At 42.4% G+C, this 23,096-nt stretch overlaps 1 protein-coding gene across 5 annotated transcripts in view; it reads left to right on the forward strand.

Annotated features, from left to right (window-relative positions):
* Positions 1 to 23,096, forward strand: part of NRCAM (neuronal cell adhesion molecule) — a 276,950-nt gene that overhangs the window by 118,281 nt on the left and 135,573 nt on the right. For all 5 annotated transcript variants that reach the window (XM_057304367.1, XM_026503219.4, XM_026503237.4 and 2 more), the window contains one exon: positions 16,393 to 16,466. The gene's annotated coding sequence lies outside the window, so the exon portion shown is untranslated. The remainder of the gene's footprint in view (positions 1 to 16,392; positions 16,467 to 23,096) is intronic.

Below are 23,096 nucleotides of genomic sequence, written 5' to 3' on the forward strand. Positions count from 1 at the left end.
ATTTGGGTTTATCGAGTGTGCTGATCTGGTTAGTGGAGTTTGTATCCGGAAGTCAGTATCTTTCCCGGGGCTTGTTAAACACTTGCAATTGGGACTGGGCGGGGCAATGCCTGCCAGTCAGATGGAGAGCAAGTATTTTTAGGCAAATGTGAACACAGTTTAAAGAAAAATAAATGCTCCTAGGTTTATGTTTGCTGGCAGGGTACCTCGGTGGAGTGTGTTGACACGTAATTTCAATGTAATTTGTCATTCTTTGTATAGATAATTGTTCTTAGAGGTCTCATGGGCCATTTTTATATTACCTGAAAACAACTTCCCCGCCAAGGCTTATTCACCCTTATCTGCTACATTCCTGCTGTTTTTTAATATTGTAATGCAATCCTCCCTGTGCACGAAGTATGGCGTAAGCTTTACCAATTTGCCTTTTGGAATAAAAAGAAGATTCTATTGTCATTCTTTCTGTACTAGCTTGAGAATTTTCCCCAAGTTTTCTGTATTAATTCTGTATTCCAAAGAGTTCAGTGGTCAAGAGGATGAGAAAAGCTGGATTAGGGGTACTTTTTTTTTTTTTAAGGCCAAAATGCCATAATTGGATTTGCTAGCTTTAGCTCGTGAAATATCTTCAAAGACCACCTGTGAGGTTATATTCAGTGTCACTCAATTTTTTGAACCTCATGAAATTAAACACACGGTGATTATACTAATGCCACAAAATTTCACACCTTTGAAAACATTCCTCAAGATCCCCATTATCTGACTTTTATTACAGTGGGACCCAGAGCCAATGTACTGAAAGACATTCTTCTATTTTCCTAGGACAGTTTTCTCTTTTCTATTCATATTTTCCATCGACCATAGTAAAAGAGCATTAGAAATCACCATAAAAATCACTTGTCTGTTTACATACAGTGTTTTTCAGTTTGCACGATCTAGTTTGATCCTCATAACCATTTTCCGTAGAAAGGACAAGTCTTATTATCTGCTTTGAGGGTGAGAAAAGTGTGATTCAGCAGAGTGCCCCAGGCTGCGGAGCTAGGACCGTGCGGAGCTGGGGTCTGACGCAGGCGTTCAGACCAGTGCTCTTTCCAAAACGCTGTGTTGGCTCCATGTGCTTGATGTTTGCTTTAATGATCAGACTGAACTAAGCCCTTTAATAGGAAGGCTCTGGCAACAGCTGGTGTTAGGTAGATTAAAATCAAAGCCCTTGGTTGGAAAGTGGAGTAATCAAGAGAGAGAGAAAAGAGAGAAAAGATCCCAAATCACAGAATGATCCTAAAAGAATTGTGGGGTAGGGAACATGATTCATGAGGCTCATGCTTCCTTCCTTTCGCTCTGTCCAAACAAGCCTCCATCCCTTTTTTCTTCTTTCCCTTGTCCCTGGTTCCTTTTGAGAAATTCAGCATGCTTCATCACCAAAGGCCACTGTTTGTGACCGTAGGACCGTAGGGCGCCTTTCTCAAACTTGATATTCCATCTCATTTCCAGAACATGAGCTATCAAGTCTGTAAATCTTCCCTTTATATCACAAATGGCCTCGTTCTCATGCCTCCCTGAGTTAGAGGGAGAAGAACATTGATTTCTGCTGCTAACAAGTCCCATTCACTGGCCAGGACTGCCTTCTTTCCCTTCTGGATTTTCTTACTCTGTAAATAACTGTGCTCTTGTAGTTGTATTCGGCTACTTTGTCAAGCCCCTTCTCTCTGACATTTCTGACTCTACTCTGGTGTTCGTGGTTTCTTTCATTTTCCTCGGGAACTCTCATTATGATAATGACACTATTGTATGACAATAGCTTGGCCCTGAAATTCAGAGGAAAACTGAAATGCTTTGTAAGCCGTGGACCAGACTGGAATCTTTGCTACCATATCTTTGGTGTAAATAAGGTTGTTAGGGGGCACCTGGGTGGCTCAGTCAGTTGGGCATCTGCCTTCGGCTCGGGTCATGGTCCCAGAGTCCTGGGATTGAGCCCTGTGTCAGGCTCCCGACTCAGCGGGGAGCCTGCTTCTCCCTCTGCCCCTCACCTCACTCTCTCTTGCTCTCTTGCTCTCTCAAATAAATAAAAGCACCTAAAAAAAAAAAAAAAGGTTATAAGGATACACTCTTCTCTGCCTCCTTCATCGGTCAGAGTGTCCTGCTCACTGGAAAGTGTTAGCTGCAGGTGTCTCTGTACTGACATACCACTCCAGCCAGATCTGTTCGTCCTATTGGATATGAGATCCTGGAGCACTCCTAAAGCAGACCTTATTAGATGTGTCATCTTTTCGTGTTAACTTTGCATGTCTCGTCCAATATATTGCCTATGTTTGTGTGTAGATTTCTACACATGTATGTGCTTCACTATTTTTAAATGCACATTTATTGTTTTTTTTTTCTTTTTCACTATTGAAGATTATAAAAAGTATTTACTATGGCTCATAATTCACATCACCCAGACATCACTGGGTGATAATAAAAAAATTCTAATGATCTAAAGATATGAGTAGTACGTACAGCTGTGAAATCAGATGTAAATTTCTCCCCCTCAAGGTTAGCACTGTTAGCAGTCTCGTGTATCCTTCCAGAAGTACTTTCTATGCATGTGCTAGCCAGAATTGATCTTTGACTAAAACATCTCAAGTTAATATTATTATCTGATCACTGTGGAATTCATTCATTTAATAGATATGTATTGATGTCCTCCGTGTGTTTGGCATTGTTCTGGGCACAGCGTAGATAGCATGAACAAAGCAGACAAAATCTCTCTCCTCCTGGAGCCTAGGTTCTAGTGCATGAGACAACACATAAAATAAATTAATAGAATATGTAATAGGTTGGATGGGGACTAGGGCTACAGGGGAAAATAAAGCAGGGAAAGGAGGTGGGAGTTGGGTGTATGCTGCCATTTAGAGAGGGCAGCCACCCGCCGCAGACGGTGGCTCCAGCCATCGAGAAGATGACATGTGAATAATGCCCTGCAGGAGGTGAGAGAATGGGCCGTGTGAGTGTTCGGAGGAACTGGAGCCCCATGGTGGGACCTCAAACGCAAGAAAAAAAAATTTTTTTTCTAAATGTCAAGAGGTATTTTTTTGTAAGTCACCCAAAATGAGGAAGAGAGAGAACATTTATTTAAAGTAATAACCCATTCATAAAAGTCATCGATCATTTATAGAATAAAAATGTTTATTCTTATTTTTTCTGCAAATAGTCAGAACCAGCTAAAGAAGCAAGAGTATTCCCACGTACCTAGAGAAGCTGCCATGGGCCCAGAACGCCATAATCCAAGATCTTTCTGGTTATACCTGCCTCTTTCACCTAAGCTGGTCCTGAGGGTTTCCAGTAACGTTTCTAGGCTGGTTGAAAAGACTAATATAACTTCCTCCTTTTCCCACAAGGGCCATTTCCAGGACGTCCTCTTTGAGTAGTGGTCATTGCCACCACCTTTCTAGAGACATGGACTTGGGCTTGAATGTAGCCACCTCCTTTCTGTTTGGTGACAGTCAAGTCTGTCAAGTCTTGGCAATCAGTGCTCAGGGCTTAGGCTTGCCGGGTACGTGGTGTCTGATTTTAGTGGCCCCAGTTAAAGATAAAAAATAAAGTACTAAATTTTATACACACACAGGTGTTAAAAGACAGTGAGCATTTCTTTGGTGTATGTGGACGTAAGAGCATGTAAGAACAGGATAATAGGTTACTTCAAAAACGTTGTGGGCAGTCCTAGCAGGACTTAATTAACTCAAAATGCAAGCAGGTTTGTAGAGGCTACTGAAAACCAAAGCTGTTGGCCTCATCCCAGACCTCTGTACCCAATCACCCAGACCTCACCCCCACCCCCACTTCAGAGGGAGGCTTTCCCTCTGCAGTCATCTGGACTGTAATGCAGTGCGTTGAAGAGTGGCCAGTGTCTTTACTGAGAACTTCAACAGAACCCATCAAGTCATTTGTGCTTTGGGAGAGTAGCGTTAAAAAAACAAAAACAAAACCAAACAAAAAAACCCAATAGATCCAAAATGGAGTCACTTATGCTATGTCTCTTGTCACCAAACCAGGACTTAATGACAGTTTTGACTCTCTCAGAAATGGAATCTTAAGCCAGTCAATCAGGAATCGCCTGGTTGGCCCTAGCGGGGAAATCTGCCGGATAACCCTGCCATCTCCTAAACCAAAGGGACCTTGCAGCAACGATCTGCTGTCTGCCTAGTATGACTTCCTTGTTTCAGCCTTTCATTTCATACGGCTCCTCTGAGCTCCATCCTGTCTGCTAGATTGGATGCTGCCTGATTCAAATAGATTTTTCTTCAAATAAATTTTTTAAAAAATTTAAATATGCCTCAGTTTATCTTACAACTGTAGTGTCCTTGCTAGAGGTCCTTGACCTCATCCAAATGTGGCATGTTTGACCTTTTCTAAAGACGGTGATGGATGGGAGGGAAAGTATTAGTATTGACAGAAGGGGGTGGGAGGGAAGCCTTATAAAGGAAAAATACTTTCTTCGAGAGGGAAGTAATTCAAATAGGGAACTACATACAGCCAGATGAAGAAGAAGAATGTGATTAATAATTGAAGTGGTGAAACTCTACCCAAGTGCCACCCGGGATTAAGCCGCTAATGTCTCCTCTGAACGACTATAGTAGCCTCTGATGTGGCCTTCCTGGCTCAACTTCGCTCCCCTTCAGCCTATTCTCATACGGCCAGATCCAGCCTTTAAAGTGGGAGTCAGTGCATGTTACTCCTCCTCCCAGAACCTCTCAAGGGCTTCCCATTTCACTCCGAGTGGAAGTCAGAGGCCTTGAACCCGTGTACCAGCCCTAGGTCATCTGGTCCCCCATTCCACCTCTGCCATTCCTTCTCCAGCTCTTCTCCTCCTGCTCACTCCCTTCAGCCAACCCTGACCTCCTGGCTGTTCTCAAACACAAAATCTCCTACCTCAGGGCCTTTGCATGTGCCTAGAAACCTCACCTGGCCTGCAGAGCCCTTCCCCAATGGCTCTCACACTCCGGTCCTTCAAGTCTTTCCTGAAATCACACCTTTGAAAGGAGGGTTTTCTCTGACCATCGTATTTAAAATTGCAGCCCTCCCCATCTCCGTACTTCCATGCCTGTACCATGCTTAATCTTTTCATTCTAACTTCTTTCTTTCTTTCTTTCTTTCTTTCTTTCTTTCTTTCTTTCTTTCTTTTTTTCTTTCTTTCTTTCTTTCTTTCTTTCTTTCTTTCTTTCTTTCTTTCTTTCTTTCTTTCTTTCTTTCTTTCTTTCTCTTACTATTTATCTTCACCCTCAGGATATAAGCCACACAAGAGCAGTCATTTCTGCCTTTTTTTAATTCACTGCTACCTGCAGTGCCTAGGACAGTGCCTGGTACCTATGTGCTAGGTACCCAAGAACTATTTGTCGAATAAATGAATGAATCGTGGACATTTAACTGGAGAGAGAGAACTTACTTCCTCTAAAAGTAGTGAATGTCTGGGGATCACACAATTTAAAAAAAAAACAAAACTTAAAATGAGAAAAGTTGGTTGTCTGCACAGCCCATGCCTCCTGACTGGCATGTTTCCTGGGTGTGCCAGATAGTTGATGGAGAAAGAAAGGCCTTGGATGCCTCCAATGTCATGCTTTCATGCAAATGGTGCTGGGAATAGCAATGAGAATAATGAAAACAAAAAGGAGGTGGAAATTGAAAATGGTTGTTTTGCTTCCAGAGTAATGATTTTCAAAGCAAAGGAATTGAATAGGAAATAAATTAACAAAAACTCTGTCTCTGAAAATGCAAACTTCATTTCCATTTTGATCTGTGTGATTTTTCAAGCTCAGTGATCCAAGGTCAGAGGGCACTTATATTAGCATAGACCTTGCTTTGTTAATTCACCTCGGACTAAACCTCTCAATTCCTTTTTATGATGGTGGCATTCCAATGACAATAAAACCAAGCTCTCATAACACCAGAAACATCTATACAGCACTTAGACAATTCCTAAATGAATTGTCCCCCGAGACCTTAAGAGATAGGTCGGGATTATTAACCCCATTTTGTACACAGACAGGAAGTAATTTGCCTAAATGTCACCTGGTAAGCTATTGAATTCATAACTTGATTGCTTTATTTAGAAATAATGGTTCATTTAATACAGGTCATGTTGCATTAAAGATGACCTCTTTTTAAATGGACAGCTTCATGTTTGGACTTAGCTTTAGTTAGTGACCTAGAACTAATAGCATTCCAGATTTCCATAAGACCAGTGTTTACAGTTCTCAAGTTGAGGAGACTTATCTAGACAACCGAAAGATCGGAGACTCCCAGAACTATTTTGGGATTGACCAGGAATGGGCCATTCTGCTCGGACACCTCTATGGAGAAATCTGTCATGGTAGGCTTATCACTGAAATCCTGTTTGACTTTCTTTGCTTTTTGCTTTTCTTTTTCTTTTTTTCTTTTTTATGCTCATAAAGTCCCTTTTGGTTCAAAAAACCAGTACAAGTGAAATTGAAAATCAGTGCTTGCATAGACAACTAAGAAGTGAAGACAAAACCTTCTTAGGATGTCCCTGGTGCCAGTCAGTAACTATTATGGGAACCCCAGGGTGAACATCACTGAAGGTACATCAGAGTCTTATTCAGAACCCGTTTTATTTTGATTCAGTTGTGGTTCAGTCCTTCTTCCTTCCGTGCAGTATTATGAAAAGGCGTCAAATTGAGTTCAGTGAGCATAGCACTGCGAGGAGAAATCGAAGCGTGTGGGCCGCTTGTGAGTTCATGTCTGTATCAAGAAGAGACTGAAAAACTAGAGGATCTAAAAGAGAATTTTGAAAGAATGACTTAACTTTGAAAGCTGAGAAGAAGAAGAAGGAGAAGGAGAAGAAGAAGAAGAAGAAGGGGAATCTAGTCTTTATCCAAATGTTTGAAAGTTTTTCTGACTTCTCATTTTATGTTTCTAGTGAGATTTGTTTAGTGCCAATAATAAAAATGCAAATTATACTCCTTATTTTTTTAAGAAAGATTTCCCCTTGGAGCGCCTGGGTGGCACAGCGGTTGAGCGTCTGCCTTCGGCTCAGGGCGTGATCCCAGCGTTCTGGGATCGAGCCCCACATCAGGCTCCTCCACTATGAGCCTGCTTCTTCCTCTCCCACTCCCCCTGCTTGTGTTCCCTCTCTTGCTGGCTGTCTCTATCTCTGTCGAATAAATAAATAAAATCTTAAAAAAAAAAAAGAAAAAAAAAAAGAAGAAAGATTTCCCCTTTTTTATGGTAAATGTATTCTTTTTTTTTTTTTTTTTGCTAAATCTGATTTACTGCATCTTTATCCCTTTGTCTACAATCTGACTTATTATTTGTGGCATCTGCTAGGAATATGAACTACGGTTTTGATAGTAATGGGCAGTTTCATTGGGCATTTAAACATTAGAAGACTTTTACACGTGAAATTTACGAACGTTTTTGTACCCAAGTATATTAAGTTTGTTCAGGCCAAAGTGTGCATTGATGGAACAATAATTATTAGGTTTTAAACCAAGTCAGATTAAACTTTAACATGAGGATCTCAAAAAGCAATGGTAGAGACCTCTGCAAATCAGCCTGGGTTCCCAGGACCTATAAAACCCAGGGGGCTTTGGTAGCTTATAATAAAGGTGTTGCTCAAGCAGCCTTGGAGCCTTCTCCTGGCTCTCTACATGGCATTCTCAAGATAATTTAAGCAGAACAACAAACTGACAGAGGCGAATTGTATAAATGACAATTTGGTGGAAAGGTGAATTGTGCAAATTATATGGGTCAAGTCCATACAACTTTTCTGAACTTTGAGAGAGAGTCTGGAATGTACTATGTTGTTCAGAGGTCAGATGAACTCACTACACAAAAGCTTGATGGATCCTACTCCTGTTTTTATCCAGAATTTGAAATGAGGAAATGTCTGTCACCTACTTATTGAATGATAAATCTGCATAAATTAAAGCAGTGAGCCCATGGCTAACTTGACGGTATAGAAAAGGTGTTGTTATTACTTTATATATCTGCTCTTAGCACACAGCACTGTGCAGATCTGAATTTTTCCCCATTCAACAGTATATATTAGCATCAATAACCATATTTTAAAGGAAGAAAGGATGTGTATTTGATTCTTTGTTCAGGTTCTTAAATATTAATCAAATGAGTGCACCATTTAGTTACATGTCCTGTTGTCACCTTGTGTTAATGAAAGATGCCTAAGTAATCATATTTTGTGACGTTTAATATACTTCATTCCTTTGATCAAATAGTTCAACTGTTTTTTATTCCCCAAAGTATCTACATTACACAGTATTGATCAAGTGTTGGACCACTTAATTTACTAGTCTTGCAAGTCCTGGTAATTCTCTTTTAATCATATTCAGTTTATTAGTAGATTTTTGTAATAGAGCCTTAATAGACTATGTTTTGATTAACACTAAAAAGTTAAAAATTGGCATACTGTTTATAATTTCTTATCTGATCATGATAACTCTTTGATATGTTAAATACTGTCTTTCATCTGAGAGCTTCAAAGACTTTCACTTATTTTTAAAAAATTCTTTAAGGGTTTTGTTTATCTGAGATAGAAAGAGAGAGGGAGCACGAGCAAGGGGAGGGGCAGAGGGAGAGGGAGAAGCAGACTTCCCGCTGAGTAGGGACCCCCGACACTCGATCCCAGGACCCTAGGATCATGACCTGAGCTGAAGGCAGATGCTCAACCGATTTAGCCACCCAGGCGCCCAACTTTCACCTATTTTTATAACCGTACAGGAATTCACTCGTAACCCTTTGCCGTCATCGGTTCATCGTTCTTAAATTGTTAGAGTAGCTAAATCAGTATCATTTTTGATCAGATCATTCCTCTCCCACCCTGGGCCTTGTTACAGTACATCGATGGCTTCCCATGGCCCTTAAGACAGAGACTGAAAGATCCACAGGGCTCTGTGTGGCCACTGGGCCTCCCCCTGCTTCTCTAGCCTCTTTGGGGCCACCCCCCCCCCCACTGTCCCTGTCCAACCCTGTCCATCAGATCTTGGCTCAGTCCTCTTTCCCTTCAGAAAGACCTTGACTGAGCCAGTTCCCATCACCACACCCTCTAGGAGCTCCACACATCTCTGATGACTTTTCAGTGTGGGTATTTTAGAATCATATCTGTCTCCTGTGGTCAAGTATAAGCTGCATGAGGGCAAAGAAGAATCTGTTTTGCTGATGTTTTCATTGTTGTTTTTTTCACCATTGTATTTCTGGTGCTCAGCATAGAGCTTGGCAAGTGATAGACATTTAATAAATATTTGTTGAGTGTAGGAGGGGATGGATAAATAAATGCTGTCTGAGGGCAGGACTTGTTTCTCTTCTGTTCACTCCCGTGTCCTCAGTGCCTAGAACGGTGCCTGGGCCATGGTAGTTCTCATGAAATATTTGTTGATTGAATTCATGTTTTCCTGACTTTTCAGGGACATAGAAAGTATTGATGAGAGGGTGGAGGTTTTTTCCTGCAAATATCCTATTGTATTTGTTAACTTACAGAGTTAGAAGAAAGTCTATAGCCATGTGTTTTTTTATATTGTGGCAAAATATATATAACGTAAAATTTACTATGTTAGCCATGTTGAAGTGTGCAGTGGCACTAAGTGCATTGGCCTCGTTATGTGATCGTCACTGTCACCCATCTCCAGAACTTTTTCATCATCCCAGACTGAAACAACTCACTAAGCAATAACTCCCCATATGGCCGTATGGTTTATAAAATTTTCCTTAGAATCTTTTCTTCCCAACACATTACATGGAAGCTCGATACGTAAAGTAGGTAAACATAAAGTGCTTTTTCTTCTTGAATAGAGTTGGCTCCTCCCCTTCCTCTGTTTCATTCTGTACCTTGTTGGTGGTAACATTATCTGGAGGCTGTTCTGGGACGAGGATGTCCGGGGAGATCAGTGTACTACCTGGGGCCACACTGGGGAATCTCTGCACACCCATGGATGGGACCCCATCTCTCCAGTTCACACCCAGATGGCATCTTTGTTTCCTCCTTCTCCTCATCACCACCTCCTCTGCATAGACGCGCACACATGTGCACACGCAGGTTGACATTCACAGTCACTCTCCTGAGACGGAAGCTGCGTAAGGATTGGGATCATGTTGTACTTGCCTAGATTCCCAGAGCTCTGTAATGTTTATTGACGGAGTGTGTTTTCTACCTTGTGGATGGGAAACTTTCCCAGGTTTACTTTCTTCTAGGAAGAAAATCTGATGACCTCACAAAGTGGCATATTCCACAGTTTAACCATCATTATCCTAGAGACCTTTTTTTTTTTAAGATTTTATCTTATTTATTTGAGAGAAAGAGACAGAGCACAAGCAGGGGGAGGACAATGGCAGAGGGAGAGGAAGAGGCAGACTCCCAGCTCAGCAGGGAGCCCGATGCGGGACTCGATCCCAGGACCCTGGGATCATGACCTGAGCTGAAGGCAGATGCTTAACCGACTGAACCACCCAGGCGTCCCTGGATACGCTAATATTTTAAAACTAAATCTGTTCCTTTTCGATTATAGACACAGAAAAAGGACTGATGAGGAATAGATTTCATTTCAGGTTTCTGTTGCATTCACGACATGCTGATTCAATGAGACGGGGCAGACCTAGCTGTTGTAACAAACCCCCAAATTATAGAAACTTCACCGAGTTAGAATTCCTTTCCAATTCAGGTACCAGTCCAGTGCTGGTCATGTAGATCATTTGTGTGGACAGAAGGACCTCTACCTGTCACCCTTCAGAGACCTCTATTGACAAAGGCCATGCTGTGTGACTTCCAGAGTCACACGGGACATTGGCATCCATCCCGCAATAGAGACAGGAGAGGTGGGAAAGACACATGCTTCTTAAACATCTGGGCAAGGAGGCTCCCTTACATCTCACGGTCTCACCCAGGTTCAAGGGGAGCTGGAAAAGTAGAGCCTGGAGAGGGTCCTCTTCCCCATGGCCACTCTGCATGGCAGAGAGGGGGCATGGTGCTTTGGTAGACAGCTAGCATTACTGCACACTGGAATTCTAGGTTTCTATTTATAGTTAGAGTAGTTGCTCCTGGTAAACTATGAAACGTACCACGTACGTGCTGTAAACTGTTACAACAGTGTGTGTGTGATAGCATGATTGCCGGGGCCCCGACAGGCAATAGGATGGCATTATACCCAGCATGCCGTAGATGAATGTAATTTCCTCACTATTGGATGTTGGCACCAGTCTACAAGGTAGCAAATGATGATGTCACTTGAATCAGTCTTCAGCTTCTCTGGGTGGTCAGTCTTCTTCTTTTTTTTTTTTTTTTTTAAGATTTTATTTATTCGACAGAGATAGAGACAGCCAGCGAGAGAGGGAACACAAGCAGGGGGAGTGGGAGAGGAAGAAGCAGGCTCATAGGGGAAGAGCCTGATGTGGGGCTCGATCCCATAATGCTGGGATCATGCCCTGAGCCGAAGGCAGACGCTTAATCGCTGTGCCACCCAGGCACCCCGGTGGTCAGTCTTCTATCTATTTAATTTGATTTAGTAAGGGATCAGTGGTTTCCCTTCTCTGAAAGGTCAAACATGACACAGTGGTTTACCTGCAAGTTTCCTATCAGAAGGGATCCCTGCCCTGCTCCCACCCTGACATTTAAGAAGCCATGGAGTTGGTCCCAATCCCCAGCAAGATTAGCAGTCTTACAAGAGTAGGCTGCAGCTTGATGCTAAACTCGGGGCTGGAAGTTAAGGACCCTGTGTACCTGGAACCCCAGCCAGCCAGGCAGTGGGAGAGGTGGCTCTCTGGGGGCCATCCCATTGAAGTACTAGTTGAACCTTCTTTATTCCAGACCATGCTCTCTGCTTTTTGGAATGTATTTTGTTTCATAGGTTGCTGAAATGCTGAGAACTGGGTTTCAAGATGATTTTGGCTTTTTGCCCTGCCAAGCTGAATTGGGCTGCTAGATGACAGGCATGCCCAGAGAAACCAAAGAGAAATGCCAATTTTAATAGGGTTGTTTGTTTATCCTTTTCTCTCCAGTTAATAAGTATGAATGGACCCCAAATTCAGTCCAAGGATCATGTCAAAGGCAGGAAGTTAAGAAAAAAAAGAAGAGTTTGGGGGTTAGTCCATGATTTTGATACTACTGAAATTTTGTTAAGACCAAAGATTAAAAATAGGTTTGTAAGTTACCATCATTTCATAACCCTAAAAGCACAATTTTGCATACTAGGTAAACACGTAGTAGTGCAGGTGTATAAATATATTGTTACATGTAAGGTTTTCAAAATTGGTGTTCTAAAAAGTATTTCTCAGCTGTATTGATTTTTTAAGAGTGTAAACAGGAAATAAAATTGTCACAGTTGAGAACAGAATTGGCTTGAGTGGTAAAATGCTTGATATTTTAATGTAATCTGCCCATTGCCATATCACCAATAAAGCCAGCTTTTAGAAATCTACCTTGCAGAAACCAAAGAGTAATATTAGCATTTTTAATGTCTTCACGGTTGTGCCTGAGAGTATAAACCAAATGAGGTTTTGAGTGTTTTTTGCTTGCTGTTACTTTTTACCTGGTAGTGTTTGCAATAACAGATTTTCAGTTGCATTGAATGTTATAGGTTCTCATTTTCAACCAAACCAGGCCAAAAGAAAACAAAACAAAATCCTGCAAAAAAAAAAAAAAAAATAATCATGCCAGTTAATAGTTTGATTTCCTTTGGAGCGATTAGGAAATTCATTATATTATTTTTCCATGAGTGGCTAAGACAAGTATTCACTTTCTTGAATTATTGAATTTTTTTAATGTCATACTTATGCACCATTGAATTACTTTTATTGTAATTGGTTTATCGTGTGTACTGTGGCCTTTGGGTTTCATATATATATATATATATATTTCATATATATATTTCATATGTATATATTTCATATATATATATTTTTTTAACCTAGATTTTATTTATCTTTTCTGAAGGCTACTTTTAAATTACATCAGATCTCATCTTGACCTTTTGACTTAGGACTGGTTTTGTTTAATAGGATAAGTTGATTGTATTTTGGTTAAAAGAAATTGAATTGTTACTTTGTTATTGGAAAAATAATCCTTAGCAGTGATGTATTACCCCATTCTGTCAACCTAAATGTGTTTCAGAGTGATGAAAACCTATTGACACAGTTGTCAAAGCAAGAGTAATGAATGTAACAAAAATTCATTCCCTAGAAATGTTTGGCATAATTGCTGACATGGTAATACCATTAATACGTAGTCTTTTGGTGGTCTTTGCAAAGGCTTGGGGGATTTCAGTCATCACAAGGAAGTTAAAAATGAAGCTGTACGCTATCATTTATATATATAAGCAAAGATAAAATAGTTTTCCCACACAATGTCTATGGGAAACCACACCTATGCAAAATTGCATGTGTGTTCTTTTCAGGGCATTTTGCCCTGAATTGAATTACACTAAAAATGATTCAGTCTTATTCAAAGAACCACATTCCTTTGACTTCTCTTTAAAATTTATGTTCAATGCGGGAGGGGAGGCGGGTGGAGGGATGGGGTAACTGGGTGATGGACATTGGGGAGGGTATGTGATGTAATGGTCACTGGGTGTTATATAAGACTGATGACTCACAGACCTGTACCCCTGAAACAAATAATACAGTATATGTTAATTAATTGAATTGAAATTTAAAAAAAAATAAAATTTGTGTTCAAGAATATCTTCTTCCACCCCATACCCAGTGGTATTTTCAGACCTGCCTTTCCCACGAAACGTTATTAATAAAGGGTGCGCTTGGCAGAAGAGCATAGGAATGGTAGTGCAGGAAGTGTCGCTGACAGCTGTAAACTGCGGTCCACAGGAGGTGGTGCCACCAGCTGGGACTCAGGGGCCATTCCTCTGGTGCGTCCTCCCTGCGTGTTTCAACCCTGTGGCCCACCCTCCTGCCTCCCCGACCCTACTCCTCTTGGCTTCCTCCCTGCTTCCCATCCGTCTGGCCACGCCTTCCCACAACTTCCTCTTCCACTGCCCCTCCCCCCTAAATCTCGGTAGCACCCCACTCCAGGTTCGTCCTAGCTTCTGTCAAAGCCTTGGGAGGAGGTAGGAGAGGCACACGTTTTGGATTCAGACAGAAGCAGAGTTATATTCCAGATGCATTCCTCGGGAGTCGTGTGAGTGGCGTCGTTTACTGAACCTCTCCACGCTTGCGTTTCTGCCTCCGTGTCAGAGCGCTTATGATACTTACAGGCAGTTGCATCGCCCGTAATCCGTACACCAGGTCTGGGACGTGGGAGTAGCCCACAAACTGTGAGTTCTCTTTCTCTTCCAGGTAAAAATTATGGCGACATTAACTCTATCGATGTGTGTCTTTAGTTGAGTCTCTTCTCAGTATTTCGCTGTAGCCTCCAGTCACCTGTGATGTCGATTTTCAGCAGTAGCTCCCCAGCAATGTGTGCAGATGTCGCAGACACGATGAGGGGTACCAAAAGAGTTGGGGTGGAGATGCCCTTAGGGCTTGGCTCAGCGAACGGAACCACTTTCTGTTTCTATGGATTTTGCCACACACAAAAACTTGTCTTAGAAGAGTCTTTAAGAAGGAAGGAGCGGGCTACCCTTTTGAGTTGGCCATTTGCCTTAGCTTGATGATTTGGAGGTGAAGGGTGGCACTGTGTTTTGGCTAACAACCCAGGAATGCTACATTCTGCTGGGCCTTTGAGGTTCCCGAAGGAGATACTTGTGGTGGGGACATTGACAAAGCAAGACAAAGTTAACGATGTATTATTAGCGGAGGCTTTTGTCTTGGGTCCCAGTGCAGAGCTCTGTTACACTGGGCTAGAAGAGGTGACAGACTGCTTTCCCCAGATTGAAGGACCTGGAAGCAAAGTACTCCATTAGGCAGGGTCTGAGTCCCTGAGGCCCAAACCCATGTCAGACATTAACACTGCAGTGGTGAAGAGGAAGACTGATCCAAGGCCCACATTCAGTAACATAAAGAGGGAGGGGTTTTTCTCATGTCACCTGTGACGCTGGGCTAAGCCATCGGCCTCAGGTTCTGGGCAGAGCCAGAAGCAGAGCCAAGCTGCCCTGGGGGAGGGAGATGGTGGAAAGATGGAGAGATGGGTAGGTGGAGGAGAGAAAGGAGACAGCATCCACATACTGACCTAATCAATTTTCACCTGTAAAGGTGCTTTCGTGTATTACACTTTTTCCTCATTTATATTTATCCAGTGTATTGACTGATATATATGAAATGTTCAATATGTTTGTTGGATTGAGTTATTATTGTAGACATGACTTCAGATTCTTGCAAACTCTTTCCTACATACCTCAAAAGAGTTTTTTTAAAGTGGGAATAAATAACAAGGAAAGAAAACCTTGATTACTCTAAAATTGGTTTTAATAAGGGAGTGTCATTAACCTCAACAACATTTTTTTGTCCTGATAAAATATCATTGCATGAGATCCAAGAACAATCTATTAAGAGTGGTTTTGCATGTCACTAAGATAAAGCTTTTTGCAATTTAATACAGAAAATATTTTATAACACATGCATAAACAAGAACATCTGATGATTACACATCTTTTTATTTTATTAATGGAATCACTTTGCAATTCATAGTTGTCTTAATATTTCAATGCAGTCGGGAGTTCCTGAATTGACACTTGTTTCTCTCCTCTGAAAGGTTCTTCAGAGGTCTGATAGTATGACTTCTGTTTCCAAAAATCCGAAGTCCAAAAAGCCACAAATCCTCCCTTAGAAAACCCTGGGTGTCACTGAATTGGTTGTCTAAAAAAAACGAACCCTAATGTGCTCAGCTGCAGTTGTCCCATTCCCTGTCCACACTGTCCTTTTCTGGCTACTTCTCAGCTGGAATATTTGCAAAGGAAACATTCAGGCTGAGGAGCGGGGAGTTGGAGCCGGTCAAACTCTGGAGCTATCCATAGCTGAGCCTTTGTCACGGTCCAGGTGGGGCTCCTCTCCTCTTGGCTGCTCCCACCATCTCTTTATGACCCTCATTGAGAACTTGGGGCCTTTCAAATAAAGTCAAAAGAATTCCTACTCTACTAAATGAAAAATTTTAAGAATAACAGCAGTAATAAGCAAGAAAGTATTTAAGCCACACCGTATACACGCATTGCAAAAAAAAAAAACAAACCCTCCATCCCCCCAACTGAAAAGAGGGAACAGACATGTCGCTTTTGACTGGGTTGCATGAAGGGGATGGTCATCAGAGTTTTAGCCAACTCTCTGGTGTCACTTTTGATTGAAACCAGCAGAGATGTGTTTTGGCAAATCTATTCATAATTTGTCTTTCCTTACAGGGCCCCCCTGGTCATTGTGTTTCCCATCAGGGAGTCGGATGGAAGTTAATGTATTGACAGTCTGCTATGATTGACGATGAATGTCACGTTAACATTTCCCCCACTCTTCGACCCACAGGGCGATGCTAAGAAGACATCTGGTTTAAAGAATTAAAAGGACAACTTCTTCAGACAGGAAGAACTTCTTTAAAGGTAGGAGTTTGCCTTCTGAGAAGGTTTAAATTAGTCAAGAAGGGAATCGTACCATAAAGTGATATGATTATGTAATATTATTGCCATAATTAATACTTTTCAATCCAAAAAGCATGATGAAAGATGGGGACTAGGACTATAGATGCAAAAACATTAATCACACTGCTTGTCGAAGGAGACGGATTGAATACATGGGAAAGAAAACCAGCCCTTCCTGTCCTTCCATAGTAATGAGATTTTTGCCTTACTAAATCATGAATCATAAAGTTCAGAAAATAGACAGCAGAGTGAAGGCATTGCTAGTAAACAATATGTTTCTGAAGGAATTAAAGATTTAAAATGATAAGGAATCATTTACAAGACAAGAGTTTTCGTTTTGATTCAATCGGGTATCAGAAAATCTCCCGAGAACATACTTATCCATACATCATTTTTGTTGTTTCACAGTGAAGTCCAAATAATACAAAAGTCTGTTTGGAAAGTTTAAATGTTACTTTGATATGTGCTTTCTGCTTTGTAAATCAATTGCCCCCACCCCCACTGCCCACCCCTTTCCCATTTATGTCACTTTGAATTATCGGCTCTAGAATGAACTGTGCCAGGCCTATGATGCCTTCTGAAAAGCCAGCTGTTATGGTATTGAACCTGATGAAGACTATCTTCCTTGGAGATCTGGAACATAGCTCAGAGACCTCTATCTCATAAGGAATTTGTGAGAGCATGATTGTTCGGACATTTAGTCCTCTACCCTCCTAGGTTCTATTTAACAAATAAAGAAACTCTCTCAGACTTTAATTATGAAAAGAAGATTGTCTACAAGATTTGGAGGTAGGAAAATCTTGCAAGCATGTTGTCTCTTGTCCTTGAGAAATGCTAAAATTAATCTATTCAGATGTCGTTTTCTGCTTCAGAGGAAATGATTCATGCCTCAGTTGAATTTGTTTCTTTTGTGCTGTATTAAAACTGATTTCATATAGCTAATTCTTACGGTGCTTCAAAATACCCCCCAGAAATCCCCAAATCAGTAGCCCGGAAACTAAGAACGTTGCTTTGCAAATCAAGGAGCACACATTTTGTTCTTCTTTGAAGAGTTCTTGAAAAGTGAACATTAGTGAAGACTAGTAAATGGCTGAGTTAAGTAGTCACGACCCATACCAAAAAGCCTTCATTTTGTATAAATGGCTCTTTTACTAGAAAGCTCCCTTAGTTAAGGTAAACTGATTTACTCTATAACTTTTCGATATACCTATACACGCTCCAACAAGGGTCCTTAATTCATAAAATAACGCCAGCAAGGTAAACCTATGGAGGAGTAGGACCCATCCAATCTCACAGGGACACGGAAGTCTGGATATCCCAAATCACAGTTGTTGGGAATTGGAAATTAATAGTAATGGTGTTAGGTAAAAGTGGCCTACGATGATAAATCCCTCGAATCAGCAGTATATTATGGCAAGTCCTTCTGGAGATAATATATGGTGTGACTCCTAGGAGAGATGGAAAGACAGCATGAGCCGGAACTTACTTGTAAGTGGTAGTTTCTAGTAAAAGGGGAAAAGGCATGACGACCAGGCAAGGGGAGGGACCTCAGGAAGGAGTGTGAGGTGTCCTTGGAAGGTGGCAGGGGTAGAGCTCCATAAGGGCTCTCGCACTTTCGAAGGCACTCTCCTGCGGTTGCTAGGGACGTTTTCCTGGCTAGTTGCACTGTTTTGTCTTTCATTCATTGTGTGAGAGTTATTTGACTTAAAATCTCTATCTTCTAGAGGCACAAGTGAAAAGGTTCAATTCTACCTTTCTCAGTACATTCTTTTCGTGGATCTTTTTGGCTAGTCTTTTGTTAAATGACTAAAGGAGCTTTTAGTTGTCAGGCTCTCTTAGAGCCACTGAAATATCTCATTTTATCCTCGGGAATGATTTAATCTGCTCGAAACTAAATCCTGAGTGTCTTCCCTGTTTCTTTTTCCCTTGCGTCCCTGAAACAAAGACGCCCTGAAACTTCCCAAAATTCTGAAGCCCTCTTGTATTCAGAATGTCCCCAGGCTATGCAAGAGTTCAGCCTCTGACTTTAGAGTAAGAAAGTTTTTTTGTAGCTACTTGGAGCTTTCAGTCGTCTTTCCCATGTTCACTAGTGTGCCGTGGTATCCGCCAGATGTGAAGAACCAGAACCGTGGTTTGTGAGTGTGCACTTCCACACCCACTTCCTTCTCTCTGGAAAGTGCTAGCTGTGCTGATTGATATCCAGTCACGGATTCAGACCACGTTCCCCTTTATCATTAACACCGATGTGTAAATTCTCCAAGGAAAAGAATTCTCCCCATCTCTTCTACCTGGCTTGAAAACCTTGGGCAAAAATGCAGGACAGCTAATGGTGGAATTTCTAGAAGCAACCAGAGTTGGGGGGCGGGGGAGGAGTGCCCCTCAAATCTCTCTGTATACCTGGTTTTCTAGAGCTCTCCTGCATTTGTGTGAGTTTGGTCCTGCTTGGAACCATAATAAGTCGGAAGAAGAATCCTGCCCTGCTGTACCTTAAGGGACGTTCCCATTGGGCAAGCTATATGAAGAGGAGAACCTGACAGGTTATTGGAGTCATTTAGTGATTGGTTTTGGTTGCTGATTCCAAAGTTGTTCTTCTCCTTGGACTCATAGCACTAACTTTTAAAAAATTATGTATACATAGTAGTAGTGTTATTGATATTTTGAGTAAATAATAATAGAACTGGTAAGTAAAAAGATTTAAGTTGATCTGTAAATGTGAATCAATATTTTATGACAAAATACAAGGGGACTACAGTTTTTAAGACTGTTTAACAATAAGGAGATCTATCAGAATTTGTCCTACAAGATCATTGTAGAGCTGCGAAGTTTTATCTCGTGTTACCGGCCACCAGATAAATCTAGGAGACCCACCACCCACAAAAGGGATACTCACCTCACAGAAGGAGAGATGAAAAGCACATGAGGAAAAGGCTTCCCAGGGAAGCCTGGGACCGACAGAAACCAAGACAGAGATCTAAATCTAAGCTAAGGGTATTCGCCTCTTTATGGTTTTATCCCAGTTAAAATTGATTAGGTATTTGGTCAGCTAGAAAACCAGAACCATCTTTTCTTGGTAATGCCTTCCTCCCTCTTCCCCCTGGCATAGGATGAGGGCACGCTCCCGATTTCAAGGCAGTGCCCACAGCTGTGTGAGCTGGTGGCCCACGTGGTCAGTCCCTCCGTCATGGTCGCGGCCGACCGGCAGGGAATGAGGGCTCAGCCCCGAAGCTGAGGGAGAGAGAACATTCTGTTCTTCCATCCCAGTGTTCTCCGCAGCTTCCCATTACCCTGCGGAGCCCTGAGTAACACCCTGTGACCTGTGGTCAGATGGGGGCATATTAAATCTCACGTGTAGGGAGGCCGAATTACAGTACACGTCCTGATGTTTATCTCTGAGTTCCTCTGGCCTCTGCGACTGAGAGGCCTTCATTGATTAAGTTCTTCTGCCCCTTGCATCCTGGCCTCATAATTCTTAGGAGACACCACCATTTTCCTCTGGAAACCCACCCAGTCCCCCTCCCACTCCTCCAGCTGTTCAGCCTGAGAGCTGTCTCCGAAGGCTCAGAAAGGGACCTGAAGAAGGACGTGGGCATCCTCTCATGGGAGGTCGTGGGAAGGGTGAGATCAAGCAAGGGTGGCAGAATGGTGAAAAAGGTCACAGCGTGTTTTGGTGTCCGTGACAGTCAGTGCTGGGACTCAGTAGAAGGAGCCCTGCCAGTGTCCTGCATTCCTCGGCCCTCCTCCGGCTGTGGTCTGGTGGGGAGAAAGATCTGCTTCGGAACCCGAAGGAGAAAATCGCCCGAGTCACTCTCGTACAGGACACGTGTAACGACTTCGCACATATAGGCCAGAGGTTTGGCGCGGTGACCTTTGCAGAGAGCTCTTTGCAAATACTTACTGGGTCAGATTTGTTCTCCTCCAGCACTTTTGGCCTAGCTTCAGTGTTTAAAACACTTAGTGTGAAATGCTTAGAGCTAGAGAGCCGGCGCGGAGGTAGGCTGGATCGGCGGGCCTTTAACTTGGGGGGCTCACTGAAATGAGGAGAACTGGGCCACTCCGGAGGGGGGCACTGCCCTGTGACCCTTGTTCCCAGCAAGCGCACCCTCGACCGAGACAACTCTGCCCCTGAGAGGAAACACATGCAAAAGAATAATGGGAAATGGCTTCCCTGACTCATTCAGACTTAGGATCTTCACGTCCAGCGATCTCATGACCAAAATTCACGTTTATCGAACTTTGTAGGCCGCTACCTACCGGGTCAAATTACACCGGAAAGCCCTAAGCGTCTAGGTCCACAAACTCTGCACACACAAAGGTCGTGATGGGTGCCTAGGTTGTGTGGGTGCTGTTGCAGACACCTTCCTTCCAGCATCTGGACATTTCATCCCTGGCTGCTTTTGGAGGGAGTCAGATCCTGACAGGAGGGTTATCTAGGGAACTACCCAGGAGGAAAATGAAGCCCAGTGTGGAGCAGGAGGCCCGGCTCAGGCCCCTGCTGCTGATGCAGTATGTTGCTGTCACATCTGACTGCATACACAAATAGATGCTTGGACTTCTTCTTTTTTTTTCTTTTTGCTTTGTTTTGTTTTGTTTTATTTTGCCTTTCACGACAGCATCTGTTTTGTGAGGCGAAGGAAAAAAAAATCTCTTGGAAGGCTGCAAGTTTTCATATCTGCAGAAGGCATTTCTACAGCTTTTGTCAAACTTAGCTGGTCTGTAAAGCGTCTTTGTTTCTGCTTGACTGTGGCAGAAAGCAAGTCCATAAACTAGCAGGAATACAGGAGAGAATGATTTCTATTGAGAGAGTCGAGTAGGATATGGTGCATGGGGCCGGTGGTGAAAAGGGTTTTGTTTCTTGCAGCACGGTGGAAATCCGCATTCGTAGTGCCGCTTTCGCGTTCGTTAGCATGCACGGTTAAACAATGGGCGTGCCAGCCGACCGGCGGTGTTGATTAATGCAGTCCTGGAACGTGTTGATTAATGTGTTCCTGCAATGCCTCCTAAGCCCAGACTGCACCTGAGGTGTGCGGGACGGGCCTCCTCGCCGGCTGCCGCGGCGCTCACACGGGCCCCTTGGCGCCTGGGTCTTGCGTGTGTATATTTCACACCAGTGCCGTTCTGGATAAAACCACAGATCTAGCAGACTTTTACAGAAATAGCGTCCTCTCACAGAAGTGTCCTTCGCTATAATCTAGCCTGAGACGCTGTCAACTCTGAAGTTCATAGAAGGAGCGCTCTTCTGGCCGAACAAATGTTTGGTGCCCTCTGTCTATCCCGTGGATGATTTCACCCTGACTTGCATTTTTGTTGTTCTTAAAATTTCTGGAAAGAGGAAAAGCTACAAATCCTTGCAGAGTGCAATTTCCACTTGAATAATCCAGGAAGAGATATGCAAATGGACGGTCCATTAGACACGTGGTGAACTTGGCATCTCGGTTGGAAACCCACTCTTCCTAGAGACAGGGATTCCCATCCGCCCACCGAGGCTAATTCCCTTTCCAGGAGGCTTCATTCAGGGTTGTGACTTTGCCTGCTGTCTTATGGATTCCCGTCCAGCCTCTTTTCACAGACATTGTTTCTGGAAAGGCTCGTCTTGATGCGGTTCTGCCTGGCTGATTGTTCGGAAAAGATGAGCTTGTGACATTTTTTGTTTAGTATCTTTCACTTGTTATTTTTTTAATGATATTTTTATTATGTTAGTCACCATACAGTACATCCCTGGTTTCTGATGTAAAGTTCGATGATTCATTAGTTGCGTATAACACCCAGTGCACCATGCAATACGTGCCCTCCTTACTACCCATCACCGGTCTATCCTATTCCCCCACCCCCTTCCCCTCTGACATAAGAACTGTACCGCTACTTTAAAAATTTTCTGACCCTAGAATTCTCAGCAAGATGACCAACGTAATGAGAAAGCCATGTTCTGAAATGATGAGAGAATATCCGAATGTAGATGAAATGGTTCAGTGGTGTTACCCACTGTGCCTTGAGGCCTCCAGCCATGAGATATTTTAGTAGAGGAAACCATCACTGTTACTGAGAAAAACTACTTTTGACTTTGGGAAAAGCAAAGTGAGCAAGTCCATCCTGAGTACGTGGGGACTTTTATGTATTAAAGAATTACTGTATGGAACTATTATACACAGAAGTGGCGAAGTCACCAGTATTTATCCCGTTGAATTATTGGCATGAAATTAATGGTGAAGGATGGCATTCTGATATTTTCAGGAATAAGACTTCAGTGACGATTCTTTATTCCATTTACACTTAGCAGTGATGAGACTAAAAGAGGTCTACTTTGGCGGTTCATAGAATACATGACTTCTTTATTTGCTTAATGACATCTTACCCCAAATTACCATTTTAAAAATACTTAGACGTCTGTCTCACAAGGAATATTTGTCGAAAATAAAGAAGTAAAATGTGGAATCACTTCCTTGGCGTTGGTAGACATAAACTTCTCTTTTGGAACTCGAGGTACATGGGATATGTGTTTAAATCATTAAAACGATGTGGAAGACATATTTGGGAAAACCAATCTACTTGACTTGTCAGAGAACCTTTAATTATATAATATGTTGAAAAGAGAAA

This window comes from Ursus arctos, unplaced genomic scaffold, assembly GCF_023065955.2.
Source record: "Ursus arctos isolate Adak ecotype North America unplaced genomic scaffold, UrsArc2.0 scaffold_3, whole genome shotgun sequence".
NCBI lineage: Eukaryota > Metazoa > Chordata > Mammalia > Carnivora > Ursidae > Ursus > Ursus arctos.